At 43.2% G+C, this 23,127-nt stretch overlaps 1 protein-coding gene across 1 annotated transcript in view; it reads right to left on the minus strand.

The window, feature by feature from the left end:
* Positions 1 to 23,127, minus strand: part of PRKCE (protein kinase C epsilon) — a 512,271-nt gene that overhangs the window by 476,758 nt on the left and 12,386 nt on the right. The window lies entirely within an intron of this gene.

The following is a 23,127-nucleotide window of genomic DNA, read 5'->3' on the forward strand; positions in this document are numbered from 1 at the left end:
GTCAAATCTGAGGGCTCCCCATGCTCTGGAACCCAAGAAGATGGCCCCAGGGGAGCTTCCTCCCTGAGGCATGCCAGAAGACCAGGCTGGGTGCCCCCACGTGGTGAGGGGTGAGGGGCCCATCCACCAGGGGCTTCTTCTCTTGGGGCCCAGTGCCCAAAAGGCCACCAGCCACCCCCATCATTGGCCTCCAAATTCCTTCCAAGTGCTTCCCAATCATCAGTTCTTCCCTGATCTTTTTTTTTCCCCCTGAGCATTTGATGCCAGAGTAGAGAAGCAAGCAGAAACCTAGCATGACTAGGATGACTTTGCCCCAGCATTTCAATTACCTAAGGGCAATTACCTTATAATTAAGGCTCTTCCTTTTTCTGAAACACCAGAATAATATCCTAAATTTAGAAAATACCTGTCTTCTTCTCTCAGGCAGCTTCACTTGTTTCTGAGATACCTTTATACCAGCCATTTCAAGTGTCAGAAAACTCGAATCATTATTTCTCCCTCACGGTTGAGCAAAATGAAACCCAGGGTAATGAAGACCTCCAGACACTGCTACGAATATTCTCCTACATATCTTTACACATAAATATCTCCTAAGGATAACATTTCTGGAGGTGAAATTATTGAGTTAATGATACCCATTTGAATAAAGATGATCAAAACACCCACTGTGGAAGTCATTCCAATTTAAGCTCCCATTATGCATGAATGTCTGCTTCCCTCTACCCTCGATGATAATTTTTAAAATATATTTACCATTCTGGTACTTAAAAAAATAGCTTATTGTAGGTTGAATATCTTTTTATATATTTAAGACTCACTTTATTTCTTCTTTCTGTCAATCACCTGTTCTTATCTTTCCCCATTTTTCCATCACATTGTGGACCTATTGTTTTTTGGGTTTTATATGTGATTCCGGGTTCACCGTTTTTTTACTTTACTTATGATGGTCCATGAAGCTGTCACAGATGAGGCCTGGGGTAGTTCTCTGAAATTCAACATATTAATCTCTTTATTTATGGTTCCTAGGGTTTGTGTTATACCTAGCAAGACTGAGCTATCATCACAAGGTTTTTAAAACTTCTGTTTTCTTCTACTACTTTTAATATTCAAATTTTTGATCCATTTGGCGTTGATGTTGCCGTAAGAAGTGGGGTACGGATCTAATTTTTGTTTTCCCAGATGGCAACCCAGTTGTCACAAACGATGTATTGGATAACCTATCATTTCCTTATTGATACAAAATGCCACCTTGATCTGATGACAAAATTTCTCTATATATCAGCACCCAATTCCAGATTCTATTCTGTACTATTGATCTTTCTTCTATTCAGGAGTCAGTACCATACTACATATATATAATGTCATTTAAAACAGATAATATCTGGCAGGGCTAGTTTCTCCTAATTATCCTCATTTATCCTTACCATGAATAGAGCCTATGCTTCCATTCCATTTCCTACCTGAATGTTTTTCTCTAAAGCTATTTTTCTATATTAATTTCATGCCAAGCCAGTCTCTCATTGTTTACAGTAAATAGCGTACCATTCAGCTATCACATATCATATGTGCATAAGGACTCCACCTTTTGCTTTCTACATGTGTCCTTTCCTTCTTTGTTTCTCTTGTCCAAGAGCATCAGCTAGTGCCTACACAACAGCATTTAATAAATGCAGTGGACATCTTCACTTTGATGGCAGCATGACCCCTAACAACGCATGTAATCCTGCTAGCTCTGTATTCAAACCCTTAGAAGAAACGAAAAAAAAGAGAAAATCAAACTGGTGGTTTCTACTCTGGAATCTGGGTGAAACAGAAGCAGGGAAGTGATGAAGAAGGAAATGCTTTTCTCTAGGACACTCCCACTGCTCCTCCCTACCCACCACTGCTAGGGCCCCCGGATTCTGCTTGCCTCCCCCTCCCCTTTATGTGCCACACTTTATAGGGCCAGGTGGGTGTTTTGTGGATGACAAATACAAAACAAGGAACTAATACCCATCCTAAGAACTTCCATGAGTGATTTCCTACCTTATACCTACAAAATTTCCCATACTTAAAGTTTTCAATAACAGTAATAACTAAAACCCACTAAGCTATAACTTGCCTCTTTGAGCTACTGGGCAGTCGGGGATCAATGAATGGATAGGGAGCAACGAAACTGCTAGAGCGGGACCTTCACAAGCTCTAGTGTATTTGCCACAGCAGAGGAGTCTGGTCTCCAGTATACAGGTGTCAGCCTGCCCAGTCCATGAAAGCCTCAATCACATCAATCCCCCTTTACAAAGCTTTCCTCCACCACTGTACCCAATCCTTGGAAATCTAGTTGCCTACCACAATACCCATTCTCCCCTTCTTTCCTAGTAACAAACCTCCTGAATTTTAGCTGTGCACATGACTGCCAAGAAAAAAGCCTCTATTTCCCCAACCCTTCTTAAAAGGGAGAAAGTATGCCCTCCTCCCCTTTCTTCTGGAATGAATATGTGATGGCTGAGGTCTGGTAGCCATACTGGACCAGGCGAAGGAGGACCACACTCTAGCAATGATAAAGTAGAAATTTGGGTGGAGCCTGGGTCTCCTACAGCTTCCAGCTTTGTGAAATACATATCAGCTCTGATCAAGATTTCTTGTCCATGAGAAAATAAAACTTTGTGTCTTTAAGCCACTGTCACATGCAGACCCACTTAATCCTAACTGGTACATACCGACCAAGTGGAACTTTTACTGATCACCATTGCAGGGGGGCTCAGGGCACTTTCTCATGCTTGATCAGGAGTCAGCCTTACCTTCCCCTCCAGCCTGCTCCCTGAGGGCCCCTGTCCTTCTCAGTTCTGCTTCAGGTCAGGTGCTTACTCCGTGTCAGGGGACACAATAGACATTCAGTAAATATTTGCTGAGTGAGGAACTCTGACATGAAAGAAACGCCAGTTAGACGTCTATGCTTTCCATGGTGTTATCAAGAACACAAGCGGAAAAGAAAACTTTCTCTTACCCTAGGAAACCTGGCAAATGTTTTGTTAACTTTAATTAATTCTCTGACACTCCCTCCTGGCACAATGGTCATTATTTGAATAACAGTTGAGTCTCTTTTATGGTCAGGAAATTTATGCTCAGTGACTAGCTAAAAGTGAAGAAAATTCATAGAATTCAAATGAGGGCATTCATGCAGATGGGCAAATATCTTTTTTTTTTAGATAATTTATTATAATCCATGGTGACTAAATGAAGCCATTTACACAATGCAGCATCTGATTCAGTCTCGAGTCCAGAGAATGTTCTCAACAAATATTTTTTGAGTTTATGATTTATTTTCATTTTTTACTGCATTTATTTTCCCCCCTCATTTCTCTTTCCTAATTTTCCTACACAGACAAAAAAAAAAAAAAAAAGAAATCAGCTCTTCTCTTCAGACAAGCCTTGGTTCTCTAAGAGGCAGTGGCCAATGTTCAGGTGAGACAGGCTCGTTTCTCCCTTGCCTTGGTTCAGCACCTTCCTGATCTTCTGACCACAAAAGGGACGTAAAAGGGGTGCCTAGATGGCTCAGTCAGTTAAGTGACTGCCTTCGCCTCGGGTCATGATCCCGGGGTCCTGGGATCAAGCCCTGAGTCGGGCTCCCTGCTCAGCCAGGAGCCTGCTTCTCCCTTTCTGTCTCCCTCTGCCCCTCCCTCAACTTGTGCTCACGCTCTCCCTCTCTCACTCTCTCAAATAAATAAATAAAATCTATTTAAAAGGGTGGGGGGGCACGAGGAAAAAGCCAGAAACCAAAACACTAACCAGTACCATGGTGGCTATCCTTTCTCTGGATCGAGACTCTCCACACCTGTGACTTTCTTCCTTCTCTCTCTTCCACAAGATGCCTACTGACAGGACACTGCCAGCCACACAGATCCTATTTGTAAATTACAGATGGTGTTGGGTGGGGGCACACAAGTCCCATGCATACATGCCTTAGACACATGAACTGCGCCATGTGCATGTTCTGAAAGGCACCCCTTCCTCTGACAGATCCAGCCCGAGTCTGGAAGCCTGCTTTGCAAGAGAAACGAGATCCAAGATTCAGCCCCACTTGCCCCCTGACTAGGCGTCAGGCCCCTGGAAACCCAGAACAGCAGCTGGGCCTGGCCCTCTAGCTCAAAGTGGTAAAATCAGTCGAGGAGGTCCAATCAACATTTTTTAAATTAAATAACAGGGTACTAAAATGGATCAGGTGCCTCTCAGGTAGTAAGGTGAGCATTACTCCATCACTCCCCATGTGTGTACCTGTGTCACAAGGCAGAATGTATTTCCTACCAGGGGTCTAGTTGAACTAATTTCAACTCTAGACGTTGAAAACCCCACCTGAAGCTGGCCCATGGTGCTCTTTTGAGCACAGTTCCAGAATCACACTTGCCTATTCATCTCCTTGTGTGTCCTTCACCAGGCCTTTCAGCTCACCAAGGAGACCCAGATTCAAAAGCCAAATTTCCTGGAAAGGGGAAACCCCTGACTTAAGTCACACTGGGGTCCAAATGGCTGATTGCAGATGTTCCTGAGAGCAAGTTTCAACAAGGTGGGAAAAGACCATCGCCTTACTGAATGGAGAGGATGCAAAAGACGTTATCTTCACTGAACTTCACCACTTTGTCCAGCTCTGGCATAATTTCTCACTCCCTCACCCCCTGCCCCCCTCCCCAACACCAAGCCAGTTGTACTCTGAAATCATTTATGATGTTGGACAGCAGGGACAACTGAAACTTCTGACTCATAAGGACATGGGTCGATTTGTGGACGGAGCTTCCCACATGATTTCTGTCCCCCAAACACTGAAAATGATGGAGAATTGGCTGCAAATTTAGCTGTCCATCAATGGAAAGCATATGTCTAGGCAAGGCAGGAAAAAACAGGAGCATCCACTAACCACTGAAGACAGACATGGAGTCCCTGCTGTGGCTAGAGGGGAGGGAGTACTCAAGACTGTCTGTGGGCTGTTTGCTTTCTCAGACTTTATTCTTTGGGCATCAGTACGCCGTTCTAGCTCTAATGATTTGTTCAAGGTAAGAAGATGCCTTCTGAAATGGCCATAAATATTGCTCCCAAGAAACATTTCCCCGGCTCCTGTGAAACAGGAAGGCTTGGTTACATACCATCTCACTCTGTCCATCCAGAGCTGCAAGGACTCGAGAGCAAAGACCTTCAGCATCTTCCTGCTGCTCAAAGCCTGCAGTCCGGTTTAGAAGGAATACTTCCCAGCACTTTGCCCCTCAGGTATTTCTCTTCCTTATCTCACTTCCTCCCTATTTCTGAGAAAGGCAGGACTTGCAGAGACTGAGCCTGAAAATAGTCTTTCCTTTTTGATGATGCCAAAGAAAGATGTCTCACCTTTCCTGATGCTACTTGGCTGACTGCTTGGGGGGGGGGGGACTGTCACAGCCTATGGGGGTGCTACTTAGAATCAGTTAAACCCCAGCTGGCTTGCCCTGGCACTGAATTACCTTCCAGGACTTCCTCAGCCCTTATGAAAATCAAAGAGGGATCCAGAGAGAAAGAGATTCTGCAGAGATTCTAACCAAGACTTAGCCAGCCAGCATCCCTCCACCCAGGGAGTAAAATTGTTACTGGATTTGTCAAGAGGATAAAATGCCTGATGTTGCCGAGGGCATTATAGTTTATAATAAAGTGATGGATCAGTCAATGAATTTAATTGTGGGGATCATTTCACTATGTGTGTGTATGTATACATATATATCTGTATCTCTCTATATACAGATATATATATATCTCATATCATGTTGTGGACTTTAAATATATACGTTTTTGTCAATTATACCTCAATAAAGCTGGAAAAAATTACATGTAAAAAACTATCCATCAAAAAATAAACTAAAAATGTAAAGCATTCCTTTTTTAAAGAGCACACAAATGATAACTTGACAACCACACACACACACACACACACACACGACCTTCAGTGACCAGGATTTATCACATGCCCATTGCGTGCCAGGAGCAGCTCAATTCCCCAGGCAGACAGCTACAATGTGAAAGTCATCTGGGTGCCAAATTACTCCCTGACCACCACACGCATGTCACTGTCAAACTTCCTACCTTACACTCAAAGGCAACTTACATAAAATCAGTGCTCACTGAATGTTTAAAAAAAAAAAAGAAATCAAGTTATCAAGTCCAAATTTATCAAATTGTACACTTTCCATACATGTCGTTTACTATATGTCAATGATGCCTCCCTAAATCTGGTTTTTAAAAAGTGCAGGTAGTCCATTCATAATTGTGTGAAGAAACAATACTTGTATTTTCATAACTCAAGCACCCCCATGTAAAACACAAATCAAGTTTGCTCCCGTAAAACCCACTGGGAAAGGATCTGAATGGGAAGGAAACCGTGTGTCCACACCGTGGGGCAGTAAAAGCTGCGGACTAGAAACAAGTACACGCAAAGGTTACTAATAACCTAACACAGGATGTAACAGGTGCCAACTAACTGACTCAGACAATACATGCTCCAGGAGCTGTGACTGCTGGCTGATTTTGCTCCAGGGGACCGAGCCACTCCGCTGTCGCGAATGCAGGCTATGTGCCTCTCTCCCAGCCCCAAAGGCATCACCCGCGCATGTCCATTCGCAGGGGCACCACAGTTGTGCCGCCAAGAAATAACCCTCGCTTCTGGTCTCTCTGGCCTCACCCACAGGCCACAGGAGGGAGAGCCAAAAGAACTAGATACACTTTGGAACACAGTAATAGAAATGGCCCAAGGAGTCAAAGGTGGCATTAATCACAGGTATAAACACTAAAACCAAAACTAGATTGGCCTCTATTTTGGTGTGTAAATTCCTACATGGGCACTCTGAAAACTTTATGACTCGGTTTATAGATAAATGTAATAGGACCCATTTCCAAACAGCAATTTAAAACCCACCTGCCTAAAATTTAGGAGAAGTACAGGGCCCCAGACACTCAATCATAATTCGTTCTTATCAGGAGACAAATGAAGAGAGTCTATAATAAGTATAGGAAGAAAACATTATAGACTGGAATACCTAAGTTCCTAAAGTGTTACAATTTCTAACCTCTTAACACAGTGCCTGAAACACAGTAGCCAGTCAATAAATATCCGTTGCATGAAGAACAAAAGTGTCTAAGACAACACTCTGTTTCATGTGGATTAGCCTGCTTTCCATTATAAACACCTGAAGACAACCACATCTTCTTATTTATTTTCACAAGTCAAAATATATAAGGTGTTGGAAAGTCTCTGTAATATGTACATTTCTTAAAAAGCTTTTCTTCTCTCCTGAAAATCACTCAACAGGAGGATGCCTTAGGTATGTGTGTATGCGTATATCTCAGAGTGACTGAGTTCCCGTCTAATGGCAAAAGTGGGCTGTGTTTATCGGCTTGTCTTTATCTTTCACTTTCCCAATCTGGCTCTCCATGTCCTGAGCATGACAACAGCCCAATTTTAATGTTTAACTCTGGGCATCGTAAAACCATCAGTCAAAGAAACAGCATCCCTACCATATATTAGCACATATTCGAGATATTAGGAGCATGGTCTTCTCCATTCTCCTTTCTGGTGGAGCAGAGAGAGAGAGGCCCACAGAGCCCACCCCATAAGCCTGAACACACCAGAATCTCCTAATTTGGATGGAACAAATCATGCTGCTAGGCCTCCTAAGATTACTAGCACTCACCATCCAAACTCAATAAAGTTGGCAACCTCTAGAATTTTATAGCCCTAATACCGAACCACTCCCTTATGATTTGTCTAGTGACTTTTCTTGTTTCTAGAACAGCCAGCGTTGAGTCCGTCAGTGGTAGCTTCAAACCTGTCCCCTCACCCTCCATCCCAACACATTCCTGTTAATCTTTGATTCTTTCTGTCTCTCAATAGTTACTATAATCTCTCTCAAAATCCTCTGTTACGCAAAGAGATGCTAAACTTCTTCCCCAAACTAACAGCTTGGAATAAAAGTGTGGGAAATAGGCACAGCCTAGATTTGGAAAACAGACTTCTCCCACCCTTCCCTCTAGGAGGACTTCACCTTTGTGTGGCATGGTCCTCTGGTCAAACCTGGAAGAGCTGAGCCGAGCCAGCCCTCTGTCCTAGCTGGCAGGCACCCAGATAAAGGAAGGTCACAGTGCCCACAGAAGTCAATCGACAAACCCACAGCAGGGCCCACGTTCACCAGCTCTTGGCAGTCCCCAGCCCTCACGCCCCTTCTTCTAAGTATCCCGCATGAGCCCCAACCCTCCCCATCTTTGAACCCATCACTCACAGTCCACTTCTCCCAGCAGGACTTCCCAACTATCACAGCCCGTACACCCGAGCTTGACCTTCTTCGATCTGCAGTGCTTCCTGCCTGCATCATGTACTTGGCATTTATTACAAACAGACTTAGATTTTAATATATGTGCATTTTATTTTCCTAATTGAATTGCAAACTCAGAGGGCAGAATTCTCCCTAGCAAAACCACCTTTTGTACAGTAGACATGCTGTAAAAATATGTGAATTCATGTGGAATAAGGATGAAGTAGGAGCTTCTGCCTTCCCCAGCATGGGGAGGAAAAAGTCTCAATTCCAGTAGAAATGCCTAATTAGGCTTCCAATGCTGTGTTTTTCTTTTGCACCTAAGATGTGGGCCTGTAGTTTACTGTTACAGCAAGAGATCGTCTGTGGAAGTCCAGGGGCAGACTGTATTGTGGCCACACTGCCATTTGCTGCTTGCATATTTATGAAAAATTATCCTTTCGGGATGAAATTTTCCATGACTGGTTTCTGATCCAAAATAAGGGTGTTTCTCCTCTCTCTCTTTTTCTCTCTCTCTCCTTTTTTTCTTTTGGAAAATTTGAACAATATCCAGTCAGCCATGTAGAAGTTGGGCATTAGTGAAAAAAACAATGACATGTTTTGTCTTTCAAAATCAATGTAAGCCTTTCTTTTGCGTGACCAATTAAAAAACAACTAAACTTCAAAATGAAAAACTTTCCACTTGTCTAGGCCTCATCAAGGATGAACCTTGTTGATAATGAGATAGTGCAATAAGAATAGAACAGAAACAACTGAACTACGTATCTCTTCATTTTACTTGCATTAAATTTCACAAATGCCTACACATGCAGTCCACCTCCCATGACTTCTGAAATTTAAAAAACACATTGTATTTGTAACATTTCAGCATCCACTGAGGCTGAGGTTCAGCTCTGAGGTACAAAAAAGTTTTCAGATAATCCAGGATAAATTTCTGGACAGTAAATAATTCAGTTATTTTGAAAGAAGAGTTCCCTCCAAATTTCCCTTTATATAGATTTGTTTGCCTCCTAACTTCTCACTGATTAAACTGCCTCACCAGTTACTTGTTTTAACACTCGGATTTACTCAAGTTCAATTCTGTGCCCTTAACAATCAGAAAGAAGTTTAGAATGACTAGTCCCCTTCACTAGCACATGCATTTTTTATTTGGCAATAACTGTAGCAAAACATTTGCAATCTACAGAATATAACCACATGGTAGACATTTTAAAATCTGATCCCTCACTCGTTACCAAAACTGTACAACACTCTAGTAACAAACATCAAAATAAATATAAAAATCTTGACTTCAGTTTTTCTTTTTTAATTTAAAAGAAAAATATTTTAAGAACATTGTGCCACACATAATTCAAAAGAACTATATTGTATATTCTGAACCCATTTGAACATAGGTGGAATATTAAAAAAAATTTTTTTAAAGCCCAAATTTCTGGGGTGCCTGTATGGCTCAGTCGGTTAAATGTCTGCCTTAGGCTCAGGTCATAATTCCGGAGTCCCAGGACTGAGCCCCACATCGGGCTCCCTGCTGCTTCTCCCTCTGCCCTTCACCCCACTCACGCTCTCTCTCTCTCTCACTCTTGCTCTCTCTCAAATAAATAAATAAATAAAATCTTTAAGAGAAAAAAACAAAAAATAAAAAGCCCAAATTTCACTATGAAGTATTCACATACACATACAACTCAAGAAAACCAAAAAGAAATAGGTGAGGGAGCCAAGTGAGTAGAAATTCCCTTGATCCAACAAAAACACAAAGCTTTCCCCCAGATCAGTGGATGAACCACCAGCCTGGCTGATTAGGTCCTCAAAGACTTCTCAGATTCATAAAAGAAGGTTGATATTTACATTGGAAGAAGTAGAGAAAAGGGCAGGAAAAGTTCCCAATATGCTCATCTCAGTTCCTACTTCCTCTTCAGAGTTTCTATCACTTAATTCACCTTTCAATTATCCTCATCGCTTCCCACTTTACACAGCCCTATTTATTCTGAAACAAAATTCCCCAAAGCAGATCTAAAGCAGTGGTCAAAGCAGTCTTTGCACCCAGAAAGACACCCACTCCTCTAAACTGCCCATCTCAGTAAACAGCTCCCAGAGCCACCCCACATTCAATCCACTGCCAGCCCCACCTTCTATCATCAGCCCTGCCAATTTCCCTCTTCAGGCCACCAGCATCTCTAATTAGCTCACAACAACAGGTCCCTAATTTTTTAATCCCTCTCTGATCCATTCTCCAGGAAGATAAAATTCAAATCTGATCAGGCTGTATCTCAGCTTGACAATTTTTTACTGGCTCCCCTGTTACCCTCAGAATAGAGCCCAAACTCACAAACTGCAGTGCACTTAAAGCAGCCTCTCGTGATTCCAGGATTAAATATTAAAAGACAGGAAGGGAGAGAGAGAGTAAGGAAATGAGGAAGGAAGACAGGGAGGAAGGAAGGAAGGAGGGAAGGAGGGAAGATGGGAAGGAGGAGAGGAAGGAAGGGAGGAAGGAAGAAAGGAAGTCAGCTGACAAATCTCACTCTTCCCGTACTTCCTAGTCACCCCCACTCACCACCCCACTTCCCAATGGAGCCACACTAAACTCTTTTCAGTTTCCCATTTCAGGTCTCTGCTTAAATGTCACTTCTCAAAAGCCTCCCCCAACCCCACATATCTAGTCTGGCACCCCTCTCAAGTACCCCCCACGGCATACATCACAGTGATTTTCATACTATATAATAATTGCCTCTTTGCTTATCTGTCAACCCCCAATTTGAGTGTAAGCTCTCTCACGTGGGGGTCCATATCTATCACGTTCCTAGTTATAGCCCGAGGGCCTCGCTTGATGCCCACCTGGCACGTGGCAGGGGCTTCCTAATGATTTGTTGCATGACTGCATCAATGACTTAGAAAACAGGGAGAAAACGGGAAAGGATGGAGATGCTTGATACGTGCCTCCTTGGAGGAGCAGCGATGACTGACCACAGAAGGAGGGGCGTGTGCTGCCTTGACTCACCCCTCCTCAGAATCTGAGCTGAGCTCCTCACAACCCTCTTCATCACAACCACCTTCCAACACAGTGGAACCATGTGCGTGTCCTGCAAAGAGTTCAGAAGGCCATGGTATTTGCACCCACTGGCGCCACTTCCTGGCTTTGGTGTGTGGGTCAGAACTGATTTCAAGCCGACCTTCCTCCTCTCTGTCCACACTCCAGCCTTGAACTTCGTTTTCCTCTCCATGTGAAAGTACAGCCCTCATTGATGTCATTCTGAACTGCATGTGTTAAGCGAGGAAAAGGCCCTGTACCATTTAAGACATTATTAAAATATCTTAAATGGTTCTGTTGTACTTGTTTTGGTTTTTAAAAATCTCTTTCACGGCAATACTTCAATCATAACAATGCTTGCCTTGTGAGGCAATGATCAAAACACAAGCTGCTGGGCCAACCTGCACAGGGGAGCTAGGGCGCGTCCATAGGGCTGCACACCCAGCAGAGGAGGGGCGGGAGGGGCATCCTGAGATGGGAAATGATTCTGGTAATGATCTCCTCAAGTGAAGCCATCTTGGGGCTCCCTGAAGTTCCTGAGGCCCCAGAAGAACTCCCCACTTCAGTAGTAAATAACTTCTCAAAAATAACAACAAGTGGCATCCATCAACCACCATGACTGTAGCATCAAGGCAGAAAGAACATCAGTGTGGACAGGCTAAAGCTTCTCGTGTCAGAGCCTGGCATGGAGACAGGCACCATCAGGAAAAGCAGCACAATGCTGAAACACTTTCTTATCCATGACCAGAACTGGCCCCCTCCCCAGCCCTCACCCCATTCCCGCCAGCAGGATGGAGCCTCCTGGTGGATGGTGGCCTTCCACCCGGGCCCTCCGTGGGCTGAAGGCCAGCTCCCTGAAGACCCCTAGGAATTCTGCACGGTGTGCACTAACAAGCAGAGGCCAGGCGGCTTCTTGCCTGACCTCAGGCCCAGCCCCACCTCCTCCCCCACAACACCATCCTAAGATGAAGCAAGATAAGGAGGCCAGTAGACCAGCATGCTGAAAGGAGCCAGAGTGGAGGGAAATAAGGGGTGACCAAACCAGGAAATGCACCACTGCATTTCCCCAAACCACATGGACCTTAAAACTCGTCAGACCGGTTTAAAATTAGCCAATACCCAGAAGAATTTATTAAATGCAACTGTTATGATTCATTTAGATTCACTCCAATTCCGAAATGAGAGATGACAGGGCAGAGACTGGATTTATTTTCCCCAAACCGGTCACAGTGCCACCCCCACCACGCCTGAGCAAAAGGTGGGATAAAAGCACGCAAGCAAAGACTTCAAACCAGCTCTGTGCTCATCCACTGTAGGAAAAGAGCTAAGGAGAGTTGAAAGCTTGGGTTAAGATGAGGACAACGGGCTCGCTAGGTCTTCCTGGTCAGAGGAAACATTTTCTGGAAAGGAGACCGCTTCGCGTGTCTACAGAGTGCTTTCTTATGCTGGTCCTATTTTGCTTTCCAACATACAACCTTCTGGACTGTTCCGTTTGTTTGTAATTTATGATGAAGTCCAGTCTCCAGGATTTGTCTGCTTTCTCCCTTGGTCAGTCAGCCTCAGAAACTCCCACTCCATCTCTTCTTTCCCTTCTCCAACATTTAACCAGTATCCAACTGGAATCAGGTACATGCATGACCCGGGGAATTCTTTGCCTTGTTGGGGCAAATGTCAATTAAGATATTGGATCCATAAGCAACATAATCCAAACACAAAAATCTTGCTACAAAAGCAATCCCTTTTCCCATCCACTTCCCAAACCATTCAACCACCTGCTAGACTGACGCCAAGTGAGTCCTCGGGTTCATCAGGATGAGGCCCGGAATACTCATAAACTCATCAAGGGCACCAGAAGAGGAGTTTCTATAGACTCACTGGAGTCTCCCCACCCCCTCCACTCCCTCAGACAGTGGCTCCCTCTTTTCAGGAAGCAATCTCTCTTTTCCATTCAACTTTCCATAAAGAAGCTGGAGTTTTATTTTTCCTTGGCTTCCAATCTGTGCTTTGGACAGTCCCATAAAATTCCTCAGTAATTGATGGCCTGTTTTTCCTTTCAAGTGGAAAAGCACTCATCCCTCACAGAAGGGAAAGACAAGTGTTTCCAATAGGAGGTACTCTAGAAATATGTCCAGTCAGCCCAGGTGAGCTGGGTCCTGACCCACTGTGGAAGGCTTACCTGATGACCCTAGCCCTTGACATAGAGCATAGTCTCAGTAACAGCCTGGGTCCAAGTGAGTGCCTGGTTTTGAAAGATTTCTCTTGACCAAAAAACTTATCTTCACCTGTCACTGCCATCTAAAAATTCCAGACGTATGGCTGTCACCCAGATGTCATCCTCTACAACACCCTTCTAAAATGCCAGCCTGGAATATTCATTATCATGTGTTCACACATCAGTGTCAATGAGTTTATCAGCAAGAGGAACCCAGGAACCTTGACTTTGAGTTTATCAGCAAGAGGAACCCAGGAACCTTGACTTTGCCCCAGGCTAGGAGGGGCTCTCGAGGGCATGAAAACATGAAATCGATCTTTGTCTCCCTCCTTTCTTCACATTTTTTGCTGCAAGTCAGCCCCAGTGATCATACTCAGATCTCTGAAAGTAGCTTTTTCACCATCTTTTCTAATAAACGTAAGGAAATGAAATAGTAAAATAGGCCTTCACAATAGAGTTGAGTGGTAGCAACAACCAAGTAACAGATAATTTCTGAGGAGGAGGAGCTAGAGTTAACCTGCACTTGGATAATATTCAGCCTGACCTGATTCAGGAAAGAAGAGAAACCAGGGGCTTCTGGCTACGGTCGCTGTAATTCCATATGAACAATCTCGAAACCGTAACATTAGCTTTGCTACTACTTCATAAATGTCACTGGCTAAAGACAGAACAAGGACAAACTAGTAGAGTATCATTTAGAAAATCCTGCTTATGAGGACTCCATTTGCAACCCTATATTCATATAAAAATGCTTGTCCAACTTCAGCCTCTCTCCCCAAAACAGTATTGCATGATCAAATGAGCCTGGGAACACTACTCACTCAACTGTTATCCTCGAGATTAATGGAAATTAGCATACTAAAGGCTCCGAGAAGTACCGCAATAAATGTTCAGCTTTATTTAATCTATTGTTTCCCAAATCCATTTGGTTACAGCATTTCTTATTTTTTAAGATTTTTATTTATTTATTTGAGAGATGAGGGGCAGAGGAAGAGGGAGAGAAATCCTCAAGCAGACTCCCCGCTGAGAACGGCACTTCATGCAGGGCTCAATCTCACAACCCTGAGATCATGACCTGAGCTGAAATCAAGTCACAGTTTTTACTATCCTTTTGACAGGTAAAGATCAACCCCTAAGAGACAGGTGAAAGGTTATCTCAACCAAACAGACAAGTTTCAACTTCTGACAGCCCAATGGGGGGGGGGGCTGATAAAGTGCTCCAACCTCAGCCAAAAGCTGAAGAGCAAATTGAAAACATAAATAAATAAATCACCCTCCCTTACTAAAAGTTGCAGACACATGGTATTGGCATTCATCTGTGACCGATAAACCGGATGGGATGGATGGTGGTGGGCGATGGGAGTGTGGCAGGTGGATGATGGCTGGGTCTGGTATGGCAGAGCTAGCGCCAGGATCAGGAAGCCTGTTTGCTCATATTTTTTGTGTCTTTACTGCATTTTTTTCACTTTGATCAAATCACTTACGTCCTAGGCTCTATTATTTTTCCATCTATACGTGAGGATTTAATGAATCTGTTACTAGGTATCAGTTTTTACATTCTTTGAATTGGAGGGAATACATTCCATAGACCTTTCTGATACTTGATCATCCCTAAGAGGAAAAGAGAAAGAAAAGAAAGGGGAAGGAAAGGCGAAGATAGGAAGGAATTTTGATTCAGGTGACTGCCTTTTGAACAGAGCTTAAATGTACAAATACATAATGGTATTAAATGTGTAATGGTATTGATATCAATAGCTTCTGGGCCATGTCCTGGGCCTCCTGGACTCAATGTGTTTGGGAGACTATATTTCCATGCATGTGCAGTAAATAGCCCCATCCTGAAAACCAAGAAACCCAGGTGCTCCTTCATCTGCCCCAACTGGCAAGTCATCTTTAACTTCCCTGGGTCTTGCTGTCCTGAGATGTCAAGTTAAGAGAGAGAACATGTATTTCCTACCATACAAGTATGACAGGAGAATCAAGAGAACAAGTACAGATGTCTGAATAAATATATTAGCATAAAGGGTGAAGGTCAAAACACATTATTTTCCAAAGACCCCACATTCCCGATCAAAAAGTGCAAAACTGCCCTGTTCAGGCTGAAGCGTCACTAGGGAAGTAGGAACCTGCTTTGCAGTACCAGGCGCGAGCCGAGCTCTCCAACCTGGAGTTTCTGACACTTCAACCCAAGACCCTGGAGACACCACTATCTGATCCTGAATGCCATTTGCAGGGGGTGTCAGGAGATAGGGGGCTCCTGGAGAACATAAAGTATGCCAGTCGTCGGGTCATTTCTGCATCCTATGTTGTTACGGACTTGTTCACGGAGGAGGAGTTGGGCAGGTTTTTCAGAGCCAGTCTATCCTACCTATCCTTCAAAAGCCACCTCCTGCACAAAGCCCTTCTCAATCTTCCCCTGGATGATCATAACGTATCTGCCTTTATGGAATTGTTTGGGTAAAGGAACTGGAAGCTTACTGAGTGCAGGGAACCCTGTTTTCTTGACTTTCTTCTCCCCATCTTACTGGTACTAATTAAAGTTCTGATATATTAAAATGTGTGTTCTAGGCCAATGTGTCTTAAAAAAATTTTTTTTAAATTTTTACTGGGACCCACAGATCATATAAATAATACTCATATAAATAAAACTGAAACAAGTTTTATAAAGTCATATTTACCCTTACTACATGCAATGCCTTCTGATAATTTCAATACTGTTCTATTCTACTTCCACATTTAAAATTGCTGTTTGAGGGGCGCCTGGGTGGCTCAGTTGGTTAAGCATCTGCCTTCAGCTCAGGTCATGATCCCAGGGTCCTGGGATCAAGCCCCGTATCAGGCTCCCTGCTCAGCAGGGAGCCTGCTTCTTCCTCTGCCTGCCACTCCCCCTGCTTGTACTCACTCTCTCTGTCAAATAAATTTAAAAAAAAATTTTTTAATAATAAAATAAAACAAAACAAAATTGCTGTTTGAGCTACACTTAATAGATTTCACGACTTCAGTTGAAGGGTCCTGACCCATAGTGTGAAAAACTATTCATGATGTGCCCTTACTCTCTTTCCTCCCCCCAAAAGGAAAAAAAATGGATCATCCACAAGAAGTAGACAAAAATTCTAAAAGTTCTTAACCGATTTAAATTTGGGAGGCCCCAAATGATGCTCACTCACTTGCCTAAAATCCAAATCCCATTAGAGAAGGCACAGCGCAGCCTTCGGTGTGTGGGCGTCACCACACTTCCACCAATAGGTTAGGACAGGATCCACTTCCCTCTCTAAAACTGATGCGATCAGTCTTTTCAAGGGGGCATTTCTCCTTTTTATATTCCTGAATGTAGGCAGGAGATCTCTCCTTTGGAGCCCCTGCACCTCCTAGCCCAGCCCCGGGCACAGAGCCCAGCTTGAAGCTCGGGGACAGGAGAACACTGAGGAGCGTGCCTCTAACGAGGGCATGCACATGTGAACCGAGTGAAGGGTGCGCCGGCTGGGCTCTAAAGCTTCTCTGAACACAGGAAAGGGCTTTCAAACACACGCCTGATGGGTCTCATTTACTCTCCAGGGACTCAGGACGCTTTCTCAGTCTACAAAACTGCTGTACATCCCACCCACAAGGGGACAACCACATGACTCCATTTTCCTGCTTGTTTCTGAATCACTGTCTTATCTGTCTTCCTCCCTTTTCCCCTTAAAATAGTTGGCTTCACGGTTGTCTGTGCACAGTCATATGATAAGCAGTGATAAAGAAAAAAAATTTAAAGAGCCAAGAAGGAGTAAGGAAGCAAAGTGAAAGAGATGTGTTCTCTTGCGCATGGGGGTGGGCTCCCAAGACTCCAGTTTCCTAGAAACAAAGCCCAGAGATCAATTTTAAGTCATTAGCCCTGACAATGTGAAAGAGCTAGGCACACTGCCTGAGAAACCCAAATGCTGTTCAGTGTTATCAGGTACTTGGGGAGATAAGACTTAAGTTCTATTCTAGTCCCTACCAGGAGACACTGCTATCCCCCGTTTTCTCATCTGCAAACTTCGGATAAAAATGCCATGCCCCTCCCCAAATTTGAAAGTGATTCATCATTGCTACTTACATGTGTGTCACATGTTTCATTTTGCAGAGGGATATTAAATGAGTCTCCCAACCAATGAGGTAGGCAGAGCCAATATGACTATTTGCATTTTACAGTTGCGGGAACTGAAGTTCAGAGAGGTTAAGTTTCTTCCCCAAGGTCACACAGCTCATCAGGGTGGAGCTAAATTAATCAAGAATAAACAAGCACACTGTGAATGCAGCCCTTTGTGAATGTATACTGGCCAATAAGGGCTTGAAAGCAGGCAGCAAATAAAAACTTAGCAAACCGTAGTGATTCCCTATGTAACTCATTACAATCAGAACTACCGTCTTTCCAAGTCATATCCCTTGATGGAAAGCAACCCTCAATCCCAAGCGACCCCTCAACACACAGAATCAAATCAAATGGACTCTGACAACACGGTAAGTCCCAAACCAGATAATCTACAATTTATTCTTTACAATAGAACTCTAATAATAATAACAGCTAACATTTTATGTGTGCTTATCATGTGATAAACACTTTTCTAAGTATTCCAAACAACACAATTAGCGAGATATTACTGATCTTGTTTCACAAATGGTGAAATGAAGGCTCAGAGAGGTTACACAACTTGTCAAAGGAGGCACAGCTGGTTCAGTGGTGCCACCAGGATTAGAACCCGTCCCTCTAGTGCAAAGTCTTTGCATTAACCGCGATGCCACCTGCTTCAATATGCAGTAGCTGGTGCTGCATCTTTTTCGCCTCTTCTTAAAAGTCAAATATATATACATACACTTGACCTTTTAACGACACGGGTTTCAACTGTGCAGGTCCACTTATAGACAGATTTTTTTGGATAAATACAGTACTATAAATGCATTTTCTCTTACCCATGATTTTCTTCATAACATTTTCTTTCCTCTAGCTTTCTTTATTGCAAGAATACAGTATATAATATATATGTAACATACAAGATATGTTTTAATCTACGTTTATGTGTTTGGTAAAGCTTCCAGTCAACAACAGGCTACTAGTACAGTTTTTGGGAGTCAAAAGTTATACTCGGATTTTCAACTGGACAGGGGTCAGCACCCCAACCCCTCTCATTGTCCACGGGTCAACTGCAATAATGGGGAAACTGTGTGTGTGAATGAGGGGGTATATGGGAACTCTCTGTACTTTCTGCTCAATTTTTTATAAACCCAAAACTACTCTAAAAAAAGCAAAGTTTATTGATTTTTTTAAATAATGCTGAAATAAAGGTAAAAGATAAAAGTCCATGCCATATGTCAGTACCCTCCCTTGCCTTTTCCTGTTTAAAAATAACATACAGATGTGTGTGTGATTTTTTTTTTTTGAGAGAGAGCAGGGGGAGGGGCAGAGGGAGAGAGAGAATCCCAAGCAGGCGCCATGGGCAGCACAGAGCCCAACACAGGGCTTGATCCCAAGACCCTGAGATCATGACCTAAGCTGAAATCAAGAGTTGAACACTTAACTGACTGAACCACTCAGGCGCCCCTGTGTGTAATTTTTTAAATAATACATTCTTCTCTGTCACGGAAGGAAGGAGACTAGTCCAGAAGAAATATCTACAGAACACCTACTATTTAGGTAGATACTATTATAATTTAATGTTAAAATTTATTTAACCAATCAGGCATCTGTCATGTGCGAGGCAATATGCCAAGTGTTAGCACAAACTGGCATGAGTTCTTCCTCTCTGGGACCTTTTCTGCCTCCGTAAGAGAACAGAGAGTATCTGACCATCAACACTAGACATCAATAATTGTAAATGGAGGACACAAACAGTAAATGTTACCAGGATTCCAAAGGCCAAAAGAGCTGTAGGCTGGAGAGAGGCCCAAGAAGGAGGGAGACTTGAAGAGGTGGTTTGTATTCCTAGTGTTCCAGGAATATGGACATGCAGGGATTAGAGCACCCAGAAAAAATGGACACGGATGAGAGAAACAAGCTCCCACGGAGGAGGTTCCCAGCATGGAGGATGCAGGATCCACATGGCAGAAAAATGGGGGAGGGCAAAGGGGAGGTATGCAAGCCACGCAGGGCCGGAATACCTGGTGGGGTGATGAGGCTAGACTCCATCCTATAAGTCAGTGGGGGTGGGGGAGACAATTGGTTCTGAGCACCCCAAAAGGGTACTTAGGGCCACTGCACAACGCTTACATAAATCCCCTGGCTTCCAGAGAACCAGGCTAATAAAGCTATGAAAATGAACTCTAAAGCTATCATCATGAATTAGTACTCAGGCACCTGAAACTTAAGTGAGCTATTCATTTCTAAAATACAAAATAAATAAAAATAAAAAACAACTTTTAAAACAGCCAGGTGATCCTGGCCGGGGACTTGAACTTCCTGTGAACTGAGCTCTCTGATTCAATGTGGGAAAAGGAGAAGCTGTGGGGTCCTGACATACATAACAGGCCAGTGGGGTAGACCAGACTTCAAGTGTTAAGGCAGGAGGCCACCTCCATGAGTCTACGGGTTCTTGAAAGGGGTTGTTCATCAGAAAAACGTTCCCTACTTCTGGCTAATGTTGGAATTATTTTAACAAGGGGCTAAGGCTTCCATTTTAAAGTGATTGCAAATGTCCCTCCTCTGCCTTCAGCGGGACAAAGAAATGCCAAACGTATGCTTTCCTGGGCATGCTTTGTCACTGGGGCTGGGGGAACACAGAGGCCCAGCTTTAGCAAATGAAAAGACAGGATGCCCAGTTAAATCTGAATTTCAGACAATGAATACTTAGTTAGTGGAAGTACGTAAGTATAAGTTTAAGTATGTCCCATGCAATATTTAGGACATACCTATAGCAGGAAAGCATTTGTTGTTTATCTGAAGTTCAGTTTAACTGGGCATCCTGTACTTCATCTGGCAACTCTGGGCACCTAACAGAAATAGGACAGAGTCCTGGGGGAGCAAAGGATACAGACTAAGGAGCTTGGGTGCCCAACAAACTTTTGTACCTACTTCAACAGACGCTCAGGACACAGAGTTAATGCTTAATGCTTACAAGCCCAAGAACCTGCACCTACATGGACCTTATTCATTCCTGCCAACAACCCTACAACCTAAGAAGGGTGACATTTCCTCACCCTTTTCATAAACAACGAAACAAAAGTTTGAGGAGGTTAAGTGAACTGTCACAAAGTCACAAAGCTACAAAATAGAAGAACCAGACCCCCTGCTCTTGGGTGAATTCTGAAGAAAGTTTTGAAGGAAGAAAAGGACTCAGATAGTTGGAGAGGAGAAGAACAGGCAGGTTCTGAGAACGGATCCCTCAGGAAGGTCAGAGGGGCTCTCTGCTACATGCGGTTCTGTGACTTCAATGTCAAGTATCTAAAATGAAATCTGAGCTTAAAAACCAAGGATCTTAACAGAAAATTAACAAAGGAATGTATGATTCCTTACAAGCATAGAGTAATCTTTTCAAGGCTGGCTATCCTTCAACTCCTGTTACTCCGGAGCAATTCTGATATCCTGGTCAAAAGCAAAGTCCTGCCCTCTCAGTGGAGTACCTTTGTGCACTACCAACTCTCAGGCCAGAATAGAGCAATAGGTGTGCATTCCGTTAGAGGGCGGGCTTAGAGAAGAGACACACGGTAGGAAAACGAAATCAGATGCTTTGGCCCGGAGAAATGGGATGTACATCTGGACCACAGCAAAATGGAGGGTAAAAAAATCCTTGAACCTCAGTTACCCCCATTAGGCCCACAAGCAAATGCAGGTGATGTTCAGGTTAAAATGCAACACTGAGTCTGCTTTTTTAAAAATTCTAGAGGGAGCAGTTTATCAGGTAGGTCCATCCATCCAGACCAAAGCCAGCCAGCCCCACGGCAGGTAATCTATGTTCCCTGTGCTTCCCACGCCAGGGGCCGCCTGAGACGGGCCAAGGAGGTTCTAGGTCTGCACACCTGGACTCTGGCAAACCTGGAAGTCCTGTTGCTAGCTCACTTCAGAGAGGGAGGGAAGTAGGGATTGGAAAAGGTTTCACTTGAAACTCCTCAGTTGGCCATTACTGAATGAAATCTTCCAACAATAGCACAATTTTACCTCTATCAAATAAAAAAATATTGAATGCAAATAATTACCAATAATAAATTACTATTTACTGAGAAGTTGCTAGAAGCCAGGCACTTTTTCATATTTCATTGGTCATTATAATAACGCTACAAGATAGCTATTATTCCCATTTTACTGATGAAGGGAGTGGTATAGGTGAGTTAAAGAATTTCCCCAGAACATCATGTAGCCACAATTGATAAAACTAGAATTCAACCCAGAACTGACTCCAAAGCCCACACTACTTTCAGACAAGCCACCACTCAGTGACACAAAGGATGCTACAAAGCTATTCTTCGTTCCTATCAGGCCTATCAAGAAATAAACGAAGAATATTAGCTAGAAATAAGCATGGGAGATTGGGGTTAGCCCTCAGGATAGATTCCCTTGATAACAAAGAGTTCAGTAGATCATAGTGATTCTGTTTAACACCTTGCCCCAGGCAAAATTCCTAGAACACAGAAAGTGTTTATTATATATTTGTTGAATGGCTGGCTGGCTAGATGGATGGATGGATTAATGACTGAATGTCCATTCTATCCACTCTTCCCTTTCTTTGGATAGCTTGTTGGTTTTTTTGGGGGGGTGGGTGTATATGCGTGTGTGTGTTTTAATGAAGCAATTATTTTTGGATTGCATTCCTGCTTTAATCTCATTGGTTTCCTGACTGCTCTTATCACCCAAAATGCTAAAAACCACTTGCCCGACATTTTTTACACTCTTCTTCCAACTTAGAAGGGTTCCCTTCCCTGTCTATTCAGATTCCATATTCTATAAGGCCTGGCTCAAAATCTTATGAAGAAGCCTTTGCCAACTAGTAGAATCCACATTAATCTCCCTCTCCAGTGAATTTCCACCGTTCTTCAACTTCACTATTTCATAAAAGGGTGTTAATCTCAAATTCCCAAATGGTCCACTTGAGGAAGGTCCATTCCTTTTTTTTCTAATTATAATGTTTTTCAAAATATGTCCACAAAACACTAGTTCTATGGTGCTAATAATATTTCACAAATAAAAGCATTCTATGATGAATCAGTTTGGGAAATTTGTGGTTACACACACACAGGTGTGCAAATCCCTTTGCTACCAGCCATCTTGGAGTCTTTAATATATCAATCTGCATTTGACTCCATAATATTTCCCAACCTCTTTGATCACAGCAACCTAAGAATATTAGAAGGCTCCTACTCTTTGAAAGATACTCTGGCAAATACTGGTCAATTACATGTTCCATCCTTTGTGGCTGATTGATGATTCTCTCAGCTGCCCAAAATGGTTTAGATAATCATTCATCTAAAACGTCGGGAGGTGGGTTCATAGGCTCTGCATTCCAGAAATTCTGTTTGCTTGTTTGTTTCTAGAATATCCTTTGAGTGGCTCAATGATACAGACAGAGGGCTCCATTTAAAAAATAAATGTAGGGGTGCCTGGGTGGCTCAGTCAGTTAAGTGCCCGACTCTTGATTTCAGCA

This window comes from Ursus maritimus, unplaced genomic scaffold (assembly GCF_017311325.1).
Source record: "Ursus maritimus isolate PB19 unplaced genomic scaffold, ASM1731132v1 scaffold_6, whole genome shotgun sequence".
Classification (NCBI taxonomy): Eukaryota; Metazoa; Chordata; class Mammalia; order Carnivora; family Ursidae; genus Ursus; species Ursus maritimus.